We start from the raw sequence: 18,099 nt of genomic DNA, 5'->3' as shown, positions 1-18,099 counted from the left end.
AAGAATGAAGTTAGTTGTGTTCCGTGGTTTTCTCTGCGAGACTTAGTTCAAAATCATCCAGATATTGCGAAGAGAATGGATCTGTTTGCTTTGGCCATTTACGGATTGATCGTCTTCCAAAAGGTTTTGGGGCATGTAGAAGTCGCGGTAGTGGATTTCTTCAAAAGGATGGGGCAATAGATCAACCCCGTCCCAACTATCTTGGCCGAGACTTTTAGATCTCTGAGTAGTTGTAGGAAAAAAGGGGAAGGACGTTTTATCGGATGCGCGCAGTTACTTAATGTCTGGATTCTGAGCCATTTCTGGAAAGTAGAGCGCACACCTTTCTACATGCTCTAAAAAACATTCGCCCTATTAAAGGCTTACTTTGAGAAAGATTGGTCTAAAGATGTCACTGAGCAGCACTGGGTTTCAGTTTTCCAAAACCTTCACGCTGAAGAGATAACCTGGAGAGCAACATGGATCCGTCATTCAGTTCTTTTATATAAATGTGGAAGCCAAGATTTGGTGCCTTTACTGGGATTATGGGGAGGGGTTGGATATGCTCCATTAATGGTTCAAAGGCAGTTTGCTTCCCGACAATTCATACCCGCCACTGGAGGGTTGGCACAGTCAGAGTTTGCCTTTACAGGTGAAGGTTACATGAAAAGAGCCCGAGATACTGCAAAGGCTTGGAAAGAAATTCACCTAATGGAGTTAACTCTCTATGCTGATACTATCACTCAAGATTATGGCATATGGAGAAAACGACGAGTGAATAGTCAACAAGTCTCATCGGCGAATTACACTTTTCAGAATCCTTTCTCAGAAGAAATGCCATCCGAGCTGGAAGTAACAAGACACGAATTTGAACGTGAAAGGGCTAAGTTGTTACGGGATATCAGCTCTTTTCAAGAGGAAAACTACTAGCTAAAGATCGATGTTCAGATTGAAAAGTCCCAAACCGTGAAAATCCAAAGAGAAGCTGAGATCGTGAGAAATGACTTAAAGGACCTTCATTTGGAAAATAAGAAATTAAGAAGCATTATAAAAAATAGTGGGTTGGGCAAATCGTCGGCAGAATGGAAAGAAGAAATTAACAACATCAAAGGTGGGATAGAATTCTGGAAAGGGAAAGCAAAGAAAGAAGAGGAAAAAGCTGCGCATGCTATGATAGAGTTAAGAAAGAAGAATGCCGAGTATGAAACTGTGACTACAGAATTTGTGACTAGTCAGTCCGAACGTCAAGAGCTAAGAAGGAAAATACGAGATCTAGAAAATATGCTACAATCTCGTCAAGAACAGTTAGATACTCTTCTAAAAGCTCTAGAAGAAAGAATGATCAGTACAACAGAGACACTCGCACTTATGAAAGAGCTCTCCAAGAAAAAAAAATGCAACTCGGCTTTTTGATCAATGAAATTCGCAAGGCAGCTATGCAAGTTGTGCAACTATCAGATGAAGTAGAAGCTCTCAGTTGCCAATTTCCTCCGAGCTAAAGATCAAGCATGTTAGAGTTTTTAGAGCGAGTGAAGAAACAAGGCAATGTGGCTAGAAAATTTGTGTAACTGTTGAATCAAAAAAATGACGAAACATTTTGTAATAGACTATTTTGATAAATGAAATGCCTAAGTATGGGGCTATGTTGAAATCAACACCAAATTCTTGCATATTTATTCATGACTAACATTCATTCGTCATTTATTCAACATTCATTTGTCATTCATTTATTCACTCATTGCATGTACATATCACTATAATCATTCACTGAGGCTAAAACCGTATAATCCGCAGTTGCGACACTACAAGTCTAGAATCACACCATTTTTATAGGACGCGCCGAAAAGCTAGAATTATGGAAGCCGAGTTCAATGAAAGAATTGAAAGGATGGAAAGGGCCCAAAGAGAATTACAAGAGCAGTTAACCAAGTCACAACAGGAAGCAAGAGATCTAATGTTAAGATCTCCAGAGAAATCACTCGAGCAAAGAGATCAGATGGCCAAAATGATGGAGATGATGACAACTTTGGTCAAAGGAAAGGGACCTATGCAGAGCCCTGACACTATGGAGCCTCAGCCAAGAACTAATCATAATCAGGATTCGCTCTATCCCCCAGGATTCACTCCACCTCACACACATATAATGCAAAGAGAACGTCCTCAAGGAGAACCTGCAAGCATGGAGCATCGACCCGTACCCCCTACTCATCTAGGGCAAGGTATATTCGTATCGAACCCCAGAGCTAATCCTGCCAATCCCAATGTTCTAAATTTGGATGATCCGTTAGAAATAGCTAGGTTAAAAATGGATGATCATGATGTTCAGGATAAGTATAGAAGTTTGGAAGAAAGACTCAAAGCGATAGAAGGTACTGAAGCCTTCTCTGCATTGAGTGCCAAAGAGCTCAGTTTGGTGCTCGATCTAGTTCTTGCTCCGAAATTCAAAGTACCAGATTTTGAAAAATATGATGGCATGAGATGTCTAAAAGCGCATCTTGTCATGTTTTGCCGGAAGATGACTGCTTACGTGAATGAAGATAAATTATTAATACACTATTTCCAGGACAGCTTGGTCGGATTGGCCCTTCGATGGTATAATCAACTTAGTAGAGAAAGGATCCGATCATGGAAAGACTTGGCATCAGCATTTTACGAACAATACAAGCATGTATCTGACATGGTGCCTGATCGACTAACTCTGCAGATGATGGAAAAGAAACCAACGGAGACTTTTAGGCAATACGCGCAAAGATGGAGGGATATCTCGGCCCAAGTAGAACCCCCATTGACCAAAACTGAAATAACGGTCCTCTTCATCAACACTTTGAAAGCACCGTTTTATGATAAGTTGGTAGGAAGTGCCACGAAAGACTTCGCAGAAATTGTAATATCCGGGGAACTTACAGAAAATGTCATCAAAAGTGGAGGGATGGAAGGTTCCGAGAGCTCGAAGAGGGCAACACCTATAAAGAAAAAAGAGGAAGAAGCCTATATGGTGGGAATTGAGAACTACTACACTTCTAATCCGTATCCAACCCAGCTACAACCTCGATATCGCCCACCTCCAAACTTCTATTATCCTCCCCAAAGCCCTTACTATCAAGCACCACCTCATTACCCTTCCTGTAATAGCCCGATTTTGGGTTTAGTCGGAACAGTGGTTTCGGGACCACAAACCCGACGAAAAAAAAATTATTTTTATTATATTTTTATAGTCTATAAATTTATGAAAATATTTCGTAAAAATTTTATTCGAAAATTTTGACGTTTGAGCACTCAATTTAGTCAAAAAGACTAAATTGTAAAAAGTGCAAAAGTTGAGTTCTTTATATATGAGGTGCCTAATTGTTATGAGTTTTAAATTGAAAGTCCTTATGTGACAATTATTCCTTTAATAAGTTAGTGAATGGATATTTGTTTGGTATTTTTGAAATTTGGTTGAAATAAAAAGGGTAATTTTGTAAATTAATTAAAATAACCTAATAAGACAAATGATAAAAGCTATCATTTTTTTTCATTCTTTCTTCTTCAACCGTGGGAAAGAACAGAAAATAGCAGCCATGGATGAGCTCCATTCGGCCAAGCTTTTATGGCTTATATAGGTATGGTTTTTGTCCCGCTTTTAATGATTTTCGTATTTTGAGATCCCGAAGCTTAAATTTTCTATTTCTACCAATTGATTGAAGAGAAATTAGAGTTTAAAAATTTACCCATTCATGATATGGTTGTGCTTTGATGATTTATAGTGGATAATGAATGTTTGATGTGTTAAATATGAGTTTTATTCAATGAATTTCGGTAAAAATGTCAAAAGGGTTAAATTGTGAAAGTTACAAATTGGTCATAAGTGTGTGAATTAGTGAAAATTTGGAGTTTCCATAGAAGAGAAAAATGTTCAGCATGTCTTAAACCTTATAGAAATTGAATAAAAATTAATTTACGAGCATTGGGGCAAAAGTGCAAATATGCAAAAGTTTAGGGTCAAAATGAAAATTTGTAAAAATATGATTTTTAGACCCATATGAATATTGTGACTGATTGGTAGGCTAAATGTGATGTTATAGATGATGAAAATTGAGACTTGGACCTAGAACGAAAAGAAATCGATTTATGGACTAGTATGTCCTTTTCACATTTGTGGTATCGAGGTAAGTTCAGTATGTAAACAATACCATGCTATACATGTATTTAAATGTTATCATTACATGAATTGTACAGATATTAATGTGTATGTAATTAATAGAAATATGATAAGACAAAGCCTTAATAGACGAGGAAAAATCCGTTTGAACCTTAGGAATAGAATAGGATACGAGTGACATGTCACTAGGAATTATGAGTCTAGATGACTAGCTCGAGAGTGAGCATTGAAATGTCATGAGATATGAGGTAGCTTTAGCTACAATTGAAGCACTTATGTGCAAAGGCTTTTCCGAGTATCTAATTAGTATTCCAAGTGTTCAACGGGCAATCCAAGGAAAGAGTTAATGATGGTCTCAATGAGGTAAGTCATTGGTGAGTATGCACTCGAGTTATGTTACGAGTTGTGCAAGTATGTATACTAATCCTATGAGAATGCCTTGATATGTGATGATCTATGATGCATAATATGTATTCTTACCATGATGGATAAAATGGTGTTGTATTAATATTATGAACAATGATCATGAATGAGTAATTTAGCCTTGACAGATTTGAGTTACTGCAGTAGTGTAACTTTGAAAATACACTAAAAATAGTGGAAAATGAGTTAGAGGTAGAATAAAATATGGGATTAAAGCTTAATGAGTCTATTTTCACATGAAAGAAACAGAGGAAGAAAAAGAATTCCATATTGTTTGATATTTGAATTCTTGTGAAATAGGGTCTGAATGAATTCGAGATCCCTGTTCTAACTTTAGAAATTCACCAAAATTGTACAAAATTATTAAGAGTTATACCTTACATGAATGGATTCCTTATTGAGTCTATTTTATGGGGAATAAACGGCATGGTCGTTGGAATTTTGTACAGGAGAAATTCGATTTGTAGTGTACAGGGTCAGAGTGGTCATACCCTAAAATAGGGTAGACTTTAACTAATAAACTGTACTATTTGGCTTAACCAAAATTCTGGAAATTTTATGGAAAAAGAAAATAAGTCTAGTTTCAGGGAAAATTAACGGAACTTAATTCGAATTTCGTAGCTCAGATATAAATAATTTAGTGATTGTTGCTCGGAAAGACAGCTTGTAGTGAACTTGAAAATATGTTGTAAACATTGATAAAACAAGTTAATGAGTTGCTTATTGTTTTCATATGAACTTACTAAGCTAAAGCTTACCCCTTCTTTCCCATGTTTTCTAGAGTTCCAGGTTAGCTCGGGTTGGAGGCCGTCGGAGATATTATCACCCTATCGAGTTAACGTTATCGGACTAAGTAAACTCAAGTGATTCGAGTCTATGGCATGTATAGGGTTTTAATGTGAGTATGTAATATTATGATTTAGCCAAAGGCATTGGCTTGTTATTAAGGTAGTATTAGTCATGTAAATTGGCCTATGTCGGCTAATGACGTTATGGGCCCATATGATTATTCTTATGCATTTATGTTATTATTTCTTGTGATGTGGCTTACAACATGTATGCTAGAGATTGAATTGAGATTCATTGATGAGCTAGTAACTAATGCAGGATTAAGTGATTGGTAAATAGTTAATAATGCTTCATGAATGGTTTGTGATGTAATGATAGTTATGTCTAGTATGTGGTAATGATATGGGCAAATTCTATAATATTTATTACATAAGAAAATAACTTGAGCATATCATGTTTGTAGATGTTTAAGAGCTCATTTATGCCACGTTGTATGTTATTGGATAAGTATGTATCTATGCATGTGGTGTGAGAGTGACAAAAGGCTTGATAATTAGACTATTTCGGCCACACGGCCGAGCACATGGGCGTGTGAAGCCTTAACGCAAGAGATTTTTCTAAGTTTTTCATGAGTTCTCGATTGGGTCCCGAACGCCTGAATGCATGTATTGGGCCTCGTAAGCTCGCATAAGGGACAAATTGCATGTGAAAAGAAAAGTTTTAATTATTTGAGATTTCATGGCCTGTTTAGTATGGAAGTGTTAGTAAAAGTCAGGTAGCACCTCGAACCCCGTCCCGGCGTCGGATGCGGGCGAGGGGTGTTACACTTCCTACCCCGTCTACGCCACAAATAACCAAAGACCAATCACTACGTTCCCACAGAATACCATGCCAACTCAAAGTCAACCTAAAAATGAACAAAGACTGATAAGATCCAATCCTAAAAAATCCCAGTTCACCCCAATTCTTGTCTCACACGGAGAGCTGTACCCAAAACTGTTGGAAAAACAATTAATACCTCCACATTATATGGCACCCTTGAAGCCTCCATACCCAAAATGGTACGATCCTAATGCTAGTTGCATGTACCACGCCGGAAACCAGGGGTATTCCACAGAAAATTGCCTGGCCTTTAAAAGCAGGGTTCAAGGTCTCATTGATGAAGGCATCTTACGATTTGATGGTATTAGCAATACAACTGGAAATCTGCTCCCTAACCATACTGAAGGGGATGTGAGCGCGGTGACCGAGGAAGACAAGTGGCGAACCAAAAGCTGCGTTTCTGAAATAAAGACACCTTTACAGAAGATATGGAAGGTGATGATTGAAAATGGACTATTCTGTCACCCCTGCAGAATCTTTAAAGAAGGAAGTATAAAAAGTCAATGTTTTTGTGACTTCCATGGTATTAAAGGGCATGACATTCAGTATTATGAGGAATTTAGAAAGTTACTTCAAGACATGATGGACAATAAGGAGATTGGGATCTTTAACAAAGAGGCCGATGAGGGAGAAGTATGCGCTTCTGATAATCAATCATCAGGTTTCCCTTATAGCGCCGATCAACCATTGGTGATTTATTACGATGCAAAAAAGGAATAAGTGAAACCGAAGATGATAATTGAAGTACCATCTTCTTCCCCTTACAAAGGCAACAAGGTGGTACTATGGAAATACGATGTCAACATTATCACACCTGTAGGTGAAAAATCCAAAGCCACGACTGGAAGTGTTGGTGAAGTAGGACATTTTACTCGCAGCGGAAGATGCTATTCTAAAATGGTTGAACCAACGAAAAAGATGAGTGACTCGAACCAGAAAGGAAAGGCACCGATGCATGAGGCCGAGGTCGAACTTGAGACTCCGTCTAAATAAGAAGTTAAAAGGCCTGTGAATGAAGAGGAATCACATCGTGGAATGTTTTACTGAAGGTGTTAAATCAAGCTTACGTGGCAAGCAATTTATCTGTCGAAAAGCTTGATAGGTGGGTGAATAACCTGAACGCGGATAATTTTATTTCTTTCAGTGATGACGAAATACCGCCAAATGGTAGGGGCTCCATAAAAGCATTGCACATCACGACCCGCTGTAAGGGTTACATAATACCGAATGTATTTATTGATAATGGGTCTGCACTCAATGTCATGCCTTTGGCCACACTTTCTAGAATTCCAATTGATCTGTCTTATCTAAGACCTTGTCACTCCACAGTAAGAGCATTCGATGGGACAAGACAAGAAGTCATAGGAAAAATCAAAATTTCTCTAGAAGTGGGCCCATATATATATGACGTCGAGTTTCAGGTTATAGACATCACGCCTTCATATAATTGCCTTTTAAGAAGGCCTTGGATCCACTCTGCCGAGGCAGTTCCTTCATCTCTCCATCAAAAAGTGAAGTTTATCATGGATGGTTTTTTTGTCTCTGTCGTGGGTGAGGAAGACATTGTCGTATCTATCTCTGTCGATACACCATACCTCGAAGTAAGTAAGGATGCAATAGAATGTTTCTTTCGTTCCTTCGAATTCGTCAATGCTACGTTTGTTGCTGAAGGAAATGAAATTCCCAGGCCTAAGTTATCAAGGAATACCAAGATGGGGATTAAGCTGACTGTGGGAAAGGGAGCCCGAGCGAGGAAAGTCCTGGGAAGATATCAGCAAGGGATAGTTAGAGCTCTAAAACCAGTGCTCCATAAAGCTCGATATGGTTTAGGGTTCCAGCTGGATATACGAGAGAGAAGAAAACAGTTACAGAAAGATCGAGAAAGGCGAATTGCAAGAGTTTTAGGCCTAGAATAAGAATGGGAGCCCATAACATACCCTCATTTGTCAAAAACATTTACATCTGCAGGAATGATGTACCCCGGGCAAGATAATCCATGAAGCACGCTGTTATTAATTGAAATGGGTCTTCAGAATGTCAGTATAAATGTCATTGACAAAAGAAATGATGCAATTAAAGATGTTTCAATGATACGCCCTTGTCCTCCTGGATTTGTTTTAAACAATTGGACTGTTATGGATCTCTTTGTAGTTTCTAAGTCTTCTCTAGAGTAATGCTCAATGTTAACACTCTTCTTTTTGTGTGTCCCTAAGTAATAGTAGGGATTCTTTTTTAAGAGCTTATGATTTGCTCTTTATCATTTAAATGAACATTAATGGAGATACATTTTTTCATAGTCTTTTTATTCTCATTAACTTCATACTTTTTCCCTCTTCTCACAGCCTGTCATTTCATATATCTCACATCATGCCATTATGCTTGTTGGTCCCAATACTTTGATGCTCCTTTATAGTTTTCTTTTCCATTCAACTTTCAGGTGCTCGGATATCAACGATATGAACAAACCCGTTACAAATCTTGAAATCGATTTCGAGAAAGCTATTTGTTTAGGAGAGTTCGAAGCTGAGGAAAATGTTGAAGACTATGTCTCGTTTCCTGACTTACTAAGAATGGTAGAACAAGAAGATAAACAAATTCTACCTTATCAAGAATCTGTTGAGATAGTAAACTTGGGGAATGAAGAAAAGATGCAAGAAGTGAAGATTGGGACCTCCATTTCAGACAACACCAAACATGATTTGATCGCTTTGCTTCATGAGTACAAAGATGTATTTGCATGGTCGTACCAAGACATGCCAGGATTGGATGAGGATATAGTGGTCCATAGACTCCCACTGAAACCAGAATGCAAACCCATTCAACAGAAGCCAAGACGAATGAGACCTGAAATGCTATTAAAGATAAAAGAAGAAGTCAAGAAACAATTCGATGCTGGCTTCCTACAAGTCTCCAAGTACCCACAATGGGTAGCTAACATAGTCCCAGTACCGAAAAAAGACGGCAAGGTACGAATGTGTATGAATCACCGCGATTTGAATCGAGCAAATCCTAAAGATAATTTTCCCTTGCCACACATCGATACATTGGTAGATAACACAGCTAAACATTCATTGTTTTCGTTAATGGATGGATTCTCGGGTTATAATCAGATAAAGATGGCTCCTGAGAATATAGAGAAAACTACTTTCATAACAATGTGGGGAACATTCTGTTATAAGGTGATGCCATTCGGATTAAAGAATACTGGGGTAACATATCAGAGGGCCATGGTGATGTTGTTTCATGACATGATGCACAAAGAAATAGAAGTCTACGTCGTTGATATGATCGCCAAATCCAAGGGGGAAAGAGAACATGTTGGGAACCTCAAGAAATTGTTCGAAAGACTGAGAAAATTCTAGTTGAAGCTTAATCAAGCCAAGTGTACGTTTGGGGCAACCTCAGGAAAATTGCTAGGCTTCATCGTCAGTGAGTGAGGCATTGAAGTTGATCCAGATAAGATAAAAGCCATACAAGAATTACCACCTCCGCGCATACAAAAAGAAGTCAAAGAATTTTTAGGGAGGTTGAACTACATCGCTCGGTTCATTGCTCAACTTACCAACCAGTGTGGCCCAATTTTTCAACTCCTTCGAAAACATAATCCGGGAGAATGGAACGAGGATTGCCAAGTGGCTTTTGACAAGATAAAACAGTATTTGTCTAGTCCCCCAGTGTTAGTACTGCCAAGTCCAGGAAGACCGTTGATATTTTATCTGACCGTATTCAAAAATTCAATGGGTTGCGTACTAAGGCAACATGATGAGTCAGGGAAAAGAGAAAAGGCGATTTACTATCTCAGCAAAAAGTTCACAGAGTATGAGTGTAACACCCCTAACCCGTATCCGCTGCCAGAACAGGGTTTCGGAGCATTACTACCATTTGCAGATCACTAAAAAAAATTAAAATACTTACCAATTCAATGCATCATATAAAATAAATATATTACCATTCAATCAACAGTTTGGCACTTGTATAAGCATCAAACAACAACATTGTTAGTATACTTGCACATATCTCATATAAATTCAACATTGATATATCTATTTTCTCGACATGTCGAACTTGAGTTTAATAATAGTCTCAATTACATAATTTCCTTGTATCAACATATCAAAGATAATCATATATGTACATGTCATGAAACCTATCATGCTCTTACCATTTCTTCACAAGCATATATCATTCATTTCATTATATCAATATTTTATGCTTCATCATTTCCATATATTTTATGTATATTTATTCGGTAATAGCTTATATCAAACTTAACATAAATTATATTCCATGTACTTATACTTATTTCGTTTATCCATTTTCATAATTATTTCATACAATGCTTTTGTACATATATTTCCATATGACCAGTTCTTGTAAACATTTCACACAACTATTTCATATAACCATTCGTCATCTGATACATTTTACTTGAATATCAATTGTTCAACAGATGTTATAGTGTCTCCCATCCACGGTCTTATTTATCTTTGATGTGATGCCATAGTGTCTTTCAACTATGGTCTTACTCATTTTCTGTCATGTTGCCATGGTATCTTTCAACCATGGTCTTATTCTTTTCATGTCACGTTGCCATGGTATCTTTCAACCATGGTCTTACACATCTCATATCAGGTTGACATGGTATCTTTCAACCATGGTCTTACACATTTCATATCAGGTTGCCATGGTATCTTTCAACCCTGGTCTTAACACAGGTTGCCATGGTATCTTTCAACCATGGTCTTACACATTTCATATCAGTTGCCATGGTATCTTTCAACCATGGTCTTACACATTTCATATCGAGAGCACACTCATGAACCTCATCCTTACAATGGGATTACCGGTCAAGGCTAAATCCTCAGTAATATAAACTCATAGAGTATCGTCGGGATTACCGGTCAAAGCTAAATCCACAACGACAATTACTCTAATGAGCTTGGATCTGAATTACCAGTCCGGGCTAAATTCAGACCCTAATTTGGATTACCCGTCCGGGCTAAATCCGTTTTACACATATTCTTTGGGAGGGCTATATCAGGATAGGATCACCCGTCCGGGCTAGATCCTTTTTACCGTCAATTCCTTTTCAGAGATCCATCGAATTTTTCTTTCATTCAACTGGGATTTCTTCTCATTTTTTCAAATTTATCAATGTTTCATAAATTTTCATACAATGAACATTCAAATCATATTCACATAAATAACATACAATCTCAAGCATTTAAGAATATAATTCAAGTTACACAAACTTACCTCATTGCTTGTTTGTGTTTATAATTTCATTAATCTGACATCTTTTCTTTTCCACGATCAAGTCTCATATTTGAGTCGTCCGGATCTTTATAAATAAATTTGATCATCATTTTCATTCATTTCATATTCTAATGCATTTAATTAATGCTCTAGGCAAAATTACCATTTTGCCCCTAAACTTTTAATTAATGACGATTTCATCCTTAGGGTCAGGAAAATACAATTCTTGCAATTTAATCCTTATTTCCAGCTATTATTCTCATATATATTGATAACAATCCATGAATTCTATAAAATATCAGAATTTTTCATAATTTCAACACTTTTCAATTTAATCCCTAAAACATGTATTCCCCCGATCTTGAACTAAATTAATAATTTCATTCAATTTTGTAATTTAAATAATAAAATAATCCATTTCATGTAATTTGGTCATTTCTGACATGTTTACAAAATTGCCCATAAAGTTTTAGTTTTATTAAATTTAGTCCCTAAGCCTAAAATATGCAAATTAGCCATGCTAGATGAATATTCATACATATTTTTCCTCCTCCTCCTCTCCATTCCACATCCTTAATGTAGATAACACACTTGTAAGTAACATTATCCATAATTTTTATTATTTACTTTTATGAATATTCAAGCTGTCTATCTGCATCATAGTCACTAAATTATTTATATCTAGATCTATAGAACTCCAAATTAATATCCGATAATTTTTCCTGAATCTAGACTCATATATATTTTTACCATAAAAATTTAAAAATTTTTGGTTTAGCCAATAAGTACAGTTTATTCTTTAAAGTTACCCCTATTCTGCTGTCTTACAGTTCTGACCCCTCTTTACCAAAAATTAATTATCTCCTCATACAGGATTCAAATGATGTTTTTGTTTGTTTCTATTAAAAATAGACTCATTCAGGATTTTATAAATATAAATTTAAGCCCCTAATTATTTTTATTAAATGTTTTATGATTTTTTAAAGTCAGAACAGGGGAACCCGAATTCATTCTGACCTTGTCTCACAAAATTCATTATATCTCAAAATTTACAAATCCATTGCTTACAGTATTTCTTCTATGAGAAACTATACTCAATAAGATTTAATTCCATATTCTTTTCATATTTTAATTCGATTTATACAATTTATGGTGATTTTTCAAAGTTAGTCTACTGCTGCTGTCCAAACTGTTTTTGTGCAAGCTATTAATTACCATGTTATAACACCCTTATTTTCTTTTTCTACACCATTTCTCATCACTTTCTCTTATTTTCTCTTCACTAACATATAAAAAACATAGGACCTTATGTAAGAAAACTCTACTATAACATTATTTCCATGCTTTGTCAATAATAACAAACTTAAAAACAAATTGAAATCTTGATATACTTACCTTGTTCTATTGATACTAATCTTTAACTTGATTTTCTCTCTCCTCCAGCTTCTATTTCTTGAATCCAACTTGATTTTATAACTCCCCATGCTCTCCTTAACATTTTTGTCTCTTGGTAGCTATGGAAATTTATTTGATTTTTGGGTGAAAATGGTAAATTTTTGGTAATAGGACCAAATTGTAAAGAGAGCAAAACTTTCTTTCTTCCTCTCTTTCTCTCACGTTAGTGCATGGGAAAATATGGATGAGAATTTCTCATCTTTCTTTCTTTATTTACTAATAAAATAATAATAAAATATCTTATTAAAGTATTAATAAAATAATATTTATCTAATTAAATAATTATAAAATATCAAAATATCTCTAGCATCATTATTAGTTTCTAGATTTCTCTCTCTTCCAATTGACCATTTTTCCCTTCATTATCTTTTAAAATTCCATCCATTTAATTTGGTAAAATTACAATTTAGTCCCTCATAGTTCTTTATCTATTCAGTTTGGTCCTAATTCATATATTTTCCTTAGTTTCTAGATCATTCCACTCTTAAATTATTTACACTATTGGTCCTTCAAATTTTTCATATTTACACTTTAACCCCTCAAATTATGAATATTTACTCTTGTGCAACAAAACTTTTCTCACTTTTACAATTTAGTCCTTTCTTGAATTAATATATCATAATATACTTCTCAACATTGACATAACTCAAAATTTCTCTTTTTGTCACTTTATTTCCTTATTTTACTATATCAAGGATAATATCTTACTGTAAAAATTTTCAGGGTATTACAATGAGATAAAGTACTCGTCAATTGAAAAATTTTGTTGCGCTTTGGTTTGGGTAGTTCGGAGGCTCAGGCAATATATGTTGTATCATACGACATAGTTAATTTCAAAGTTGGACCTAATAAAGTACATGATGGAATCACCTACACTCTTAAGAAGAATGACACGATGGAAAATCCTACTATCAGAGTACGACATCGTTTATGTGAGCCAAAAGTCGATAAAAGGAAGCGCAATAGCTGATTTTTTAGCAACTTGAACAACGGAGGAATATGAGCCATTGAGATTTGATTTCCCAGATGAAGACTTAATGTGCATTACGGAAAAAGAATGTGAGTCATCCAAAGAGAAGTCATGGAAGATGAGCTTTGATGGTGCATCGAATGCATTGGGGCATGGGATTAGAGCAGTCTTAGTATCACCAGAAGGGAATCATTATTCGTTCACTGCCAGGCTGAATTTCTTCTATACCAATAACATAGCAGAATATGAGGCCTGTATCATGGGACTTCGTGTAGCTATTGAACGAAACGTCGAAATCTTAGAGGTGTACGGGGACTCAGCGTTGGTGATATAACAAATCCGTGGAGATTGGGAAGTGAGAGATTCAAAATTAGCCAAATACAACGATCTAGTGACAAGACTGATTAAAGAATTCAAAGAAATAACTTTTAATTACTTCCCACGAGAAGAAAACCAATTGCCTGATACCCTAACCACTTTGGTTTCAATGTTCAAAGCGAACAAAGAAACATAAATAATGCCTCTTCAAATGAGTATATATAAAGTCCCTGCACATTGTTTCAGCATTGAAAAAGAGCCAGATGGACGGCCATGGTTCGATGATATCTTAGAATATGCCAAGAATCAAAAGTATCCCGAACAAGCAAATGAGAACGATAAAAGAACAATCAGAAGAATGGCAGTAGGATTTGTTCTTGTTGGGGACATTCTGTATAAAAAAGGAAAAGATCAAGTGCTCTTGAGATGCGTAGACACTGTTGAAGCCAAAAAAATACTTGAAGATGTCCATGAGGGAATTTGTGGAGCACATGCCAATGGTTTCACTATGGCCAGGAAGATTATGAGACTCGGTTACTACTGGCTGACGATGGAAAGCGACTGTATTAGCTATGCACGAAAGTGCCACAAATGTCAAATTTACGGCGATAAAATTCATGCAGCCCCTTTGCCCTTTCATGTCATGACTTCTCTGTGGCCTTTTTCTATGTGGGGCATGGATGTTATAGGGCCAATTTCCCCAAAAGCTTCTAATAGACACCGGTTCATTTTTGTGGTTATTGATTACTTCACAAAATGGATAGAAACCGCTTCATTTGCTAATGTGACGAAGACTGCAGTTTGCAGGTTTTTAAAAAAGGAAATCATTTATCGATATGGTTTGCCTGAAAGAATCATTTCAGATAACGCCTTAAATCTGAACAACAAGATGATAAAGGAAGTGTGTGAGCAATTTCAAATAAAGCATCATAACTCATCACCCTATCGCCCGAAAATGAACGGAGCTGTTGAAGCGGCAAATAAGAATATTAAAAAGATTATTGGGAAAATGACCGAGACATATAAAGACTGGCACGAGAAGCTACCATTTGCTTTGTATGCATATCGCACATCTGTACGGACATCTACGGGAGCAACTCTTTTCTCTCTGGTCTATGGAATGGAAGTTGTGTTACCCATCGAAGTTGAGATTCCTTCTCTACGAGTCTTAATAGAGTTAAAACTAGAGGAAGGAGAGTGGGTTCGAGCTCTATATGACCAGTTAAACCTAATCGAAGAAAAACGTTTAAAAGCAATTTGTCACGGACAGATGTACCAGAAGAGAATAATCGTAGCCCATGACAAGAAAGTACGGCCAAGAGAATTCCACGAAGGAGAACTCGTGCTGAGAAAGATTCTCTCAATACAAAAAGACTTGCGAGGAAAATGGGTACCAAATTGGGAAGGACCATACGTCGTAGAGAAGACATTCTCGGGTGGAGCTTTGATTCTCACTGAGATGGATGGGAAGGAGTTACCTAATCCAATGAATTCAGATGTTGTGAAGATATATTATACCTAAAAAAAAAGAAAAGGGATTAAGATGAAAACCCGGAAGGGGCGTCTTGATTAACACAAAAGATTAGGATGAAAACCCGAAAAGGCATTCTAATGAAGCAAACCTGGGCTCAAAGTGCAAGGCGGTTGAACGGTGGGTCAAACAGCAAGACTACAGTATTTGAAACATTTTCAGCAGCTCGAAATCTTCTACGCAAGAAGCCATGCTCAAAAAGATTCTTGAGTGAAAAACGTGGAAGAGTTCATGCGTTGAATATCTAGAATATTTGTATCCGTTGAATGTGATCCCTTTTCTCTTTATGACATTTTTTTACTATCATTGGTTAACTTTCTTCGTTTGCTACATTTGAAATAAATAAATGTGCGGTACACTTTTTGTCACTACCTGACCATTTTCATGTATCTTATTATTTGGTTTATTTACATGATAAATAGTGAAATGACATACTCTAAACAAAAGAAATGTTAAGCATTACTCAGATAAGAATTCGATAAAGTACAAGAGCCTCAAAGCAAGGACAAAGTTCAACCAGGGGTAAAATAGTGATATCTGAGAAACGCAAATTGTTCGTGAAGCTTGAGGACGGGTACAGGGCCTAAAGAGAAAGTCAAGAGCCGAAGTAATGAATGCATATCATCACAAAAAAATCGTGATGAAAAAAAGGACATACGACAAACATGCCTAAGGCGCATAGCATAATCATGTAGGCATAAAGGCATTTAAGACAAACATGTGCATATCATGATAACATCATGCATGACGTATACAGGTACTCTAGTAGAGCAAGAGGATGTGATGATAGTTGTACTGAATCAAAGGAAAAGACACCTGAGTTCCACCATATGACATGTTTTGCTATTCTGATGTTTTATTTATGTTTCAAAAATCGACTCATATTGCGAGAGGTGAGTTGAGCCTTAAGAGACGTTGAGGTATTTTCAATTTCTAACTTTCAAAAAAAATCAACTCATATTGCGAGAGGTGAGTTGAGCCTCAGGACACGTTAAGGTAATTTTAATTTCCGGTTTTCAATTTATTTTTCAAAAGATCAACTCATATTGCGAGAGGTGAGTTGAGCCTTAGGACATACTGAGGTAATTTTAATTTTCGTTTTTCAATTTATTTTTCAAAAATCAACTCATATTGTGAGAGTTGAGTTGAGCCACAGGACACGCTAAGGTATTTTCAATTTCCATTTTTCAATTTATGTTTTAAAAATCAACTCATATTGTGAGAGGTGAGTTGAGCCTCGGGACACGCTGAGGTATTTTCAGTTTTTGTTTTTCAAATTCTGTTTTTATTAAAAGTGAGCTCATATTGTGAGAGGTGAGTTGAGCCTCGGGTCACAGGCCGATGATAAAGATTGAAGTTAATCGAAGATACAGATTTTGCCTCCTTGAAGTTGCAGAGGAGCAGGTTGAAGTTGCAAGTCTTATCCTCCTAAAGTTGCAGTGGAGCTAATCGAGGATATCAGATCTTACCTTTCTGAAGACGTATAAGAAAAGACCACAAAACTTATCTCACTGAAGCGATAGAAGAGCGGGTTAAAGTTGTAGATCTTATCTTCCTGAAGTTGCAGAGAAGATCGAAGCCATAAATCTCATATCCTTGAAGTTACATTGGAGTAAATTGAAGCTACAGGGCATATCTCCGAATTTGCAGTGGATTGAATCAAAACTACAAGATGCGGTGGACTGGAAAGAGACTACCTGAGCAAGAAGAGCACCAAAGAAGTCAAGACTCACCAAAACCGGGAAAAATTGGCCTTTCTTTATGTCTTTGTTCTATTCTCGTTACACGACAATGAGCAAAGAGGGGCAGTTGTTGCAGGCTAATTTTGACTCACCTTAGCTAACACCCCTAAATTACCAACCCGTTATAATTAAACCCACAAAACCCAAACCCGTTACAGCATTTTAAACCCAAAATCAGCCCAACTATCTTAAAGCCCAAAACCTAAAATTAACCTAGCCCAACACAAAAAATTAGAAAATTGTAGAACCCTAGCTGCCCTAACCCTAGCCTTCCCACTTGCCTCTGACACCGCTACGGCCACCGCTCGAGGTCACGTCCACTGTCCATCCTCAGCACCTGCACACATTAAATGAGACAAGATAGAAAATAATAGAAAATCAAGCTGTATGGCTATAAAAGCCAAATCTAAATATTTGTAAAAAGGATTTTTTTATCAATACAAGAAAATATTCTAAATACCAACAGTAGATCTAAAGTAAGAAATCCAACCCAAATCAGAGAGTAAAAGCATTAGTAGCCAGATCTGAACATCAAAAGTGATTCCATCGTTTTTCCATTTGTTTATTTAAAATCTATTTTCTAATCTACATACACTTATTTATAAAAACACAC

General features: G+C 36.5%; 1 long non-coding RNA gene across 1 annotated transcript; it reads left to right on the top strand.

Annotated features, from left to right (window-relative positions):
• Positions 1-3,288: 3,288 nt before the first annotated feature.
• Positions 3,289-5,596, top strand: LOC128282451 (uncharacterized). The gene is made up of 2 exons (XR_008272725.1): positions 3,289-3,581; positions 5,325-5,596. It is a non-coding gene; the product is annotated as an uncharacterized LOC128282451 (long non-coding RNA).
• The last annotated feature ends 12,503 nt before the right edge of the window (positions 5,597-18,099 follow it).

The sequence above is a fragment of the Gossypium arboreum genome, chromosome 10, assembly GCF_025698485.1.
Source record: "Gossypium arboreum isolate Shixiya-1 chromosome 10, ASM2569848v2, whole genome shotgun sequence".
Classification (NCBI taxonomy): domain Eukaryota; kingdom Viridiplantae; phylum Streptophyta; class Magnoliopsida; order Malvales; family Malvaceae; genus Gossypium; species Gossypium arboreum.
This window is presented reverse-complemented; position numbering and strand designations above follow the sequence as displayed.